The 8,435-nt window shown below is 34.6% G+C and overlaps 1 long non-coding RNA gene across 1 annotated transcript; it reads right to left on the reverse strand.

Annotated features, from left to right (window-relative positions):
* Positions 1-3,021: 3,021 nt before the first annotated feature.
* LOC123254755 lies at positions 3,022-6,574 on the reverse strand. The gene is made up of 3 exons (XR_006506704.1): positions 6,514-6,574; positions 5,030-5,130; positions 3,022-3,140 (listed from the first exon to the last, which is right to left on the reverse strand). It is a non-coding gene; the product is annotated as an uncharacterized LOC123254755 (long non-coding RNA).
* Positions 6,575-8,435: the final 1,861 nt, after the last annotated feature.

Genomic DNA, 8,435 nt, shown 5'->3' on the forward strand with positions numbered 1-8,435 from the left:
AGAGAGAGAGAGAGAGAGAGAGAGAGAGAGAGAGAGAGAGAGAGAGATTGGAGGGGAGAGCATGAAGGCATAGCTACAGCAAAATTTTTTTTATAACTAAAGCTCCTATATAATATTTCTAGATAAATAAGTGGAGCTAAATCTGATATTGCTAACAGACCCAAGAAACAAATCAAAAGTCAAGTTATTGTAACATTATAACTCAAAGTCTTACAATTCAATTTTCCCAAAAACCTTTTAAAATCTCAGGTAATCCTGCAATTTCTTTTAAGTTTTCAGAATACAAATTTTGGGCCAGCTTCTTATGTTTCTTATACGTCTGTATGTAATGGGGATTTTTTAGGCATTTCGCATATTATTGCCTCATTGGTAGCTTAAAAGCCACATTCCTAAATAAAGCACTTTAACTTGAGGTTTAACGAAGGCTGCACAAGAGGGGAGAATGTTCTGTTTGGAGTTGGAAGGGCTGGGGCTGAGTCTGGACTATGTACCTGTACATCCTTGGACAAGTCATTGAACTTTTTAAATGAGGTTTGACTGAATGATATCTCTCTCAGCTCTAAAGCTAAGTTCCTAAGTAAGCACACTGTAACACAGGATTTCCTTTTGCCACTAAAAGTAACAGCATTTCAAAGCCATTTAAACCAAAATCCTTACTCTTTTCTGTCCTTTTAGTACTCTGACGCCTTACAGCCATGTTTGGTGAGTGCTGCTAAGACATTCAGCATTGCATTCATATTCCCCCCCACATCACTGAGCTATATCATTCATTAAGTTGCTGCTCTAGTATGCAAAATGAGTGTGTATGAAGGGGAAGGGCTTAACAAGGTTATCTTTTAAAACTAAGTACAAACTTACATCTTGGAAATTGTTGATTCTGGCTATATGGGAGTAAGTCTTCTGTTACCTTGCTTTTTGATAGCATTCATTTATTCATTAAAATATTAATAAAATTAATGTTTGTAGAAAAACATTAAAAATATTATGCTGTTGATGTTTAGTCATTTCTCATTCTTTGGGACCCTATTTGGAGTTTTCTTGGCAAAAATGTTGGGAGTGGTTTGCTATTTCTTTCTCCAGCTCATTTTATACATGAGGAATCTGAGGCAAACAGGGTTAAGTGACTTGCCCAGGGTACACAGCTAGTAAGTATCTGAGGCTAGATTTGAATGCAGGAAGATGCATCTTCCCGATTCCAAGTCTAGCATTCTATCCATTGTGCCACCTTGGTGCCCATTCTGTACATAGCACTATTCTATATGAACTATAAAATAATACTAAAAAATCAACTAAACAACTAAAGAGCTATTAAAACCACTGTATGCAGAGTATTGTACTATGTACTACATAATTGCTAGCAAAGCTCCTTACAAATATTACATATCATTATTACCACAAATATTATATATCATCATTATTATAAATATTATGCAGTTTTTATTACTTTATACAACTCTATCTAGTGCTATCATCCCCATTTGCACATGAGGAAATTGAGGCATACTGTGATTAAATGATTTATATATCTCTTTGAAGCTAGATTTGAATTCTGTTCTTCCTGACTCTCAAACCTAGAGCTCTATTATACTACCTAGCCACATAACTCAAAAACAGAGCTTAGAGAAACAATTTTGTAGCTTATAGTCTAGTAGTCAAGCAAGACATAATTACAGATAATGACAGAAGACAGGATGCATTAAAGACATTCAACCCAAAGTCCTATCTGAGGACATAACATCAATTGCCAAGTCTGGTTCCTTCTATCTTTCTAAACCACACAATAGTCATGTCCCCACTGTAGAACTCTGATCACCTCATTCCCATGAGTCCCACCAGTGAGTTCCCATTCCAGATTTTTGGCACCCTGGCCCTGACCCATGTTCTCAGCTTTATCTCAGGAAACTCTTCTTCACACTCATCTAAGACAACTTACATTCTCTCTAATTTCTTGCCAACTTTTCACACCATATACCAAGATAAATTCAAAGTGGATAAGACAGATAGTTATAGCACAAGTTAGAAGAACAAAGAAAAAATGACTCTTCTGTCTCTGGATAAGGGAAGAGTTTTTGACTAAAACAAGGGATCTTCACCCCAGCCAGCTTCAGTTATCACTCTTTGTGACCTCTTTCTCAGGGAACTATATTCAAATGAACATTGTTACTTTTGGAAAGGGCATGTCAACTGACTGCCCCATTATTCCACCCATCATTCTTGAGATTTCTCAGAACAAAACACACTTTGTTGACTATGGCAAGAGAAGTGGTCTCTTCTTAGAATGTAAGCCTCTAGAGGCCAAGAATTGACTTTGTATTTGTATTTCCACCAATTAGTGGTGCCTTACACATAAAAAATGCTTGAGAAGTGTCCTTTTTTTTTATTCACTCATCCAATGCCTGCAATGTTCTTCTATTTCTTTTCCCTATCTGCTAATATACTTCCCACATTTCAAGTCCTAGTTGAGGAATAACCCCCTCAACCCTCTATCTCTCTATTCCTCTTGGGATCTCAATAGCACCCTGCATACCACCTATAGATTTAATATATTCCAGGTAATTTGAATACCTGTCTTAGATTGTCTACTAGGTTGTAGTTTTTTGAAGTCCTACAGATCAAAGCCTGTATTCTTTTCCTGAAATAATAACAGCATATAATACAGAGAGATATGCATTTGCAAATGATTGCCCAATTAAATTAAATATGTAATCAGGAATAATGCAACAAAAATAAAAATTTAGCTCATGCCAGTATTGAGAAAAGAACATGGTGGCCCATGATGGCGTTATGTGGCTTCTAGGCCAGTTTTTACTAAGATATTAACAGCTTAACTGTGCCTATGGAGGAATGAAGATATTGCTCAGCAAACACAATGGATAAAAAAAACTGAAAAGCAGAAGGGACATACGTGCTTACTGTTTTTCAAAAGGAAAGAAGGCACCAACATATACCTTTTCTCTTGATTTAATGAGAGCAGTCAAATGCTTCAATATCACAGGTCCATCAACACTATAAGAGAAATTGACATTATCAAAGATGATCACTCCTTCGTGCGGCCAGGCTGATGGTGGTGGTTTCTTGGATTCCCAAGGGGCTTCGTTTTCAATATCTGTATACTCAATTACTCTTTCTACAGATATCATCTAAAAGACAGATAAGAAGATGTAAATGTTCAAGTTAGTCTGAGTCTACAGGATTCTTTTAATTTAACAAAAAGATGGTGGATTTTATAATTACTTTTTTTGTAAAAAAAAAAATGACTAGCTATCTATCAGAGAATGTCTATTTGTATAGGTGTATAGAGAAGAGTAAAGTGCCACATGACTGGATTGGGTCATCCTGGAGCTTGTTCATCGGAGATGCAATAAAATTATATTTTTCATAACACAACTCAAGTATTGAGAGGATGTACTGCTAGTAGTCTTATTTCCTTATATACAGGTCCTGTAATATATAATCAAAAAGGTTTTTGGTTTTTCTTACTTTTTAAATAAAATTATACATTATCTAAAAATACTTTAACAAAAAAAAAAAGGTGAGTTCAAAACAATATCCCAAAGATAATGGTGTGCAAAGGTTTTTAAAAAATATTTCATCAAAAGACTGAAGGGAAATGATCAGTTGGATAAATTTACTGATAAGATGCAATGGTTTTTAAAAAATATTTCATTAAAAGACTGAAGGTAAATGATCGGTTGGATAAATGTATAGATAAGATAATTATTCTTAAATTAGACTTTTTGAGAGGAACACAACCTATTTTCTGCCTACTAATAACCAGCATACTTTTCAATAAGATCGATTTATGATAGAAAATCATTAAAATAAGACGTCCACATCTGAATAGCAACTTCCTTTTGAAATGGTCTTATATTTAACAGGGGAAAACAACCTAGTTCAGTGATGGGCAAACTTTTTAAAGAGGGGGCCAAAGGAAAGGAAATGCTCTGTCAGTGTGTTTCTAAGGCAACTCTTTCAAAGTTTCATTGTATTGTATTGTATTGTATCCTACTCATTGCATTTGTCAGATTAGGAATAATGTCCTGCGGCTGGATGGAACATTTCAGGGGGCTGCCTCTGGCCTGCAGGCTGTAGTTTGCCCATCACTGACCTAGGCCCATAAGTGACTTACACAATGGTAAGTATAATGGAAGATTATAAGATTACATTTATTTGTATTACATTTAATGTCCAACATGTCTTATGTTTTCAAGCTAAGGCTCATCCTGAAGACTCTGAAAAATTAAATCATCTCTGGTGTAACATTAGAAAAAAATAAAAGTTTAAAAAGTTAAATATAATAAATAATAATATAAACACAATAAGGTTAACATAAAGGATTCTCTAACCCTTAGTCATGGAAGGGCTTTGACTTATTCAATGATCTGAGACATAGTTGATGATTTGACATCTTTATTCTCAAAGAGAAGGTAGACATTCACTACCTAATAATCTATAGTCATGTCAAGGACAGTGTTAGCACATCTTGTGAAATTCAGGCACTATATGAAACTTCACTTCAATCTTCAGCAACCTCCTATTGTATTAGAATAGCCAACTCAATACTTCTTCCTTTCCTTCTCAGTCATTTAGTGGAAATGTTAAAACTTAAAAGACACCATAATTTTAAAATTAGATAATCAGTCTCACTTCCTGAATATAAGCTCAAAATACTGGATCATTCTATATCAGAAAAGAGGACCAGCTCATTAAAAAATAAAGAAAAGTTTTCTAAAAGATTTAGCAATAACCTTACTAGGATTTAGAACCTGCCTCCTACAGAGAAATTTATTACATTTGAAGGCAGCTTGTGATGAATCTAAAACCTGCTGACATAGCACACAGAAGACTGAGAAAAAGATGTATTACATTTTATTTTGCATTAACTTTAAACAGATGGAAGAAGGATCTAAAAAACTCTGTTAGCCACAATGTAAAAATAACAGTTTTAATATTTTCAACAAGAAATGCTTTTATGTCACTTAATAGCAAGAGAACTTGAAAAGACTAAGAATGTAAAGATAAATATTACCATATTCTCAACTTCGGCACTTTGTCTAACTCCCCACTGAAACATTCCCATGAGAGTGATGGCATAGGATAATGCCAACCCAACTTGCCCAGCGTTCAGAGCTAAAAGATGAGGAGGAAAAGGAAATAAAATCAATTCAAGATTATCAAATCAAAGCCCAGTTACTTCATCTATCTCACATACAAATGAATGATAGACAAGAAGTGATTTTTTCTATCACAATTATGTTAATAAATATTATTTATGACTATCATGTGCCTATATTTTAAAGTAATCATGCTATCCTGTCTTTTTTCCTTCACAATAGGTAGTGGCTGTACTGGAGAGAAGAAAATTTGCAGCTCTAAATGAAAAAAAAAAGGTTAAAAAGTATAATTATTAAAAACTTGAACGTCAATTCAATTCAACAAGAATTTATTAAATGCCTATTTTAGGCTGAGAAATGTACTACATACTGGTGATACAAAGGCAAGGAAATAGTCCTTGTCTTCAAGGAACTTATTTTTGACTGGGCAGATAAAACACGATTGTTTTCATTGTTGTTGCTGAGTTGTTTTTCAGGCATTTCCAACTCTCTATGACCACTTTTTTTAGGTTTTTCAAGGCAGAGATCCTGGAGTGGTTTGTGATTTTCTTCTCCAACTCATTTTACAGATGAGGAAACTGAGATAAATAGGGTTAAGTGACTTGCCCGGTAAGTGTCTGAGGCTGGTTTTAACTCATGAAGATGAGTCTTCCTGATTCCAAGCCTTCTCTTGTGTCATCTAGCTGCCCCGATGGATACAAAATTAAAAATGAGGATTATGTGTAGATGAGGAGGGGCACCATGGGCACTCACAGTTGGGACAAAGCTGGAAAGGCTTCTAGGAGTAAGTGGGAGGCCAATCCAATTATGGGGGAACATTCTGTACAAAGGCCCAGAGAGGTGGGAAATTGAATACAGGATAAAGAAAGCAAAAAGAAAGTTGATTGGGCATTAATGTAAAAATTCATGAGGGAGGGTAACATAAGTCTCAAAAGGTGGGTTGGAGCCAAATTATGAAGGGCTCTGCATGCCAAAAAGAAGAGTTTGTATTTGACAATAACAGCAATATGAAGCCACAATAAGGAAGCTATTTAAGCAAGAGAATGATACGATTTAAAAGCTGAATACAGTATTGACTTGACTCTTTTTCCTCCAGTCCTAAACAGACACTTCTCCAAATGCTCCATCTGCCCCAGCACTGGGTGTGTATTTGGTTGCCTTCATCAAATCAAAGAAAGATAAAAGGAAAAGGCAGACCACAAAGTAGCTCATCTAACTGAACCACATCCATGCCTCGCATTTAACACAACACTTTGTCAGTATCTTAGTAGCAATCCATGAAAAACCAAACAGTACAGAACTTGAATTTCAATATGGAGGCAGGAGTTTCACTGAGTAACCGTAAACACAACCATAAATTGTAATCATACCATAAATAGTTCATCCCATCTGTACTTACTTTGGGCAAGAATCAGGGAACCAAAGGCAATGACTATGACAAAGATGGCACAGATGGCGTCCAGACGCACGGCAAACCAACGGGATGTAGTCAGAAATAAGAACCAAGCCTCTAAATGTATAAATCATATTAGGAATAATGAACAAATAATCAAAAATTACATGTAAATAAAATGAGAATATTTTATTTTATTGGGCTACAAAAGATACATCTTGGACTTCAGCACCAAGTGGGACGAGTCACTTAATATTTGATACATGACTGTGCTTGGCCAACGTGAGGGATGGACCTCGGAATATTGTGAAATGCTCAATAATACAAGATGATATATATGGTATGAATTAAGTCAAGTGATGCAAAGGCCTTGTATAGCGGATGTATTGCAAAATTCAACCTAAAGGTCATTAACAGAAGTCACAGTTGCATAATAAAATCCTGGGCTTTCTGAGCAAGCTAAAAGAGAATAAAAAGGATATTGGATTTGAGCATCAAGTATTATTTCTACTTTGGAATAGTCTTTTCTATTCACTGGCTATATAACCTTTGGCAAGTCAACTCATGCCTCTTCACCTACAAAATGATTGGGTTAGAGGATATTAATAGTGATAAGTCAAATTTATATAGAATTTTAAGGTATGTAAGACACTTTAAATACATTATCTTTTTTTTAAATATCACAACAAACAATATTGTTATTTCTATTTTGGACATGAGCAGATAGAGACTCATAGAATAAGGTGACTTGCTTATGATTATACGATTATACAAAATCCTAACCAATGTTTGATTAAATCAAGAATCAATCTTAACAAATATTTATGTTCGTCATGAATTATGGCACTTTGTAGGAAGCTGCCTTAATGCTTCTTCCCAATTTGAATGTAAACTTCTGAGTAAAGGAAGTTATCTTGAAATTCTTTGTTATCTCCCAAAGCACTTAGAACCACTGTTGCTACCCTTTGTACATTGGGTAATTGAAAGACCAAAGGATAATTTTGTGTCCTCATCTTGTTGGAATTAATATGTACCTTTCCAAAAAAAATCAAACAAACAGTAAATAAGGGAGTTGGAAGATTTACATACAAATAATTTTATTTGTATATCTTAATGTTTTCTTTTTGAATAGTGATTATAAGGCTAGGTTGATAGACATATTGAAATTGTCAAGGTCTGAAAAACAATGACATAGAGAATAAAGCATGTGGGACATTAAGTATATATAAGATTCAGGATCTGGATTTTATCTTAGAGCTTGATTATTTAGGAAAAATAAAGGCTTAGTTGTACTTTTCACCTTTTAGAGGTCACTAGGGGGTATGGAACCTCATAAAAAGTGGTTTAATGCTTAGTATAGTGCCTGGCACATAGTAGATACTTAATAAATGATCAATTAATTGATTAATCAATAAATTTATTGACTGAAAAAGTTATGTCCATTATACATTTAATATACAAGTATGTAAGATGTAGTATGATTTAATGGAACAGAGCTCTTAGTGTCAGGAATTAGAAATCTAGCCTTGGCTCTTGGATGTTCCATTTAATAACTTAAGAAAATCATCTCACAGAGTCTCAGTTTCTCTGCCTGTTAGAGTGAGACTATTATACTTGATTCCTAATGCCATAAGTTTGTCATACAGATCAAATAAGATAATATTCTCCAAGGGACTTAGTGTAGTCCGTATCTTCTCTAATTTTTCAGAAGCTGCATTTCATATGAAAACAGCTTGTCATAACTATGAGTACAGCTGACACAGCACATAGAAGGAAAAAGGTATGGATGGAAGCTGTTCTTAATACCCTAAAAAAAAGGGAAAGAGGCAGCAGAAATTATAAGTAAAGAGAACTCTGGCTATGGAAAATAGTATGAAAATCAGTAAAGAAGGAAGGAAGGAAGGAAGGAAGGAAGGAAGGAAGGAAGG

This window comes from Gracilinanus agilis, unplaced genomic scaffold (genome assembly GCF_016433145.1).
Source record: "Gracilinanus agilis isolate LMUSP501 unplaced genomic scaffold, AgileGrace unplaced_scaffold31689, whole genome shotgun sequence".
NCBI lineage: Eukaryota > Metazoa > Chordata > Mammalia > Didelphimorphia > Didelphidae > Gracilinanus > Gracilinanus agilis.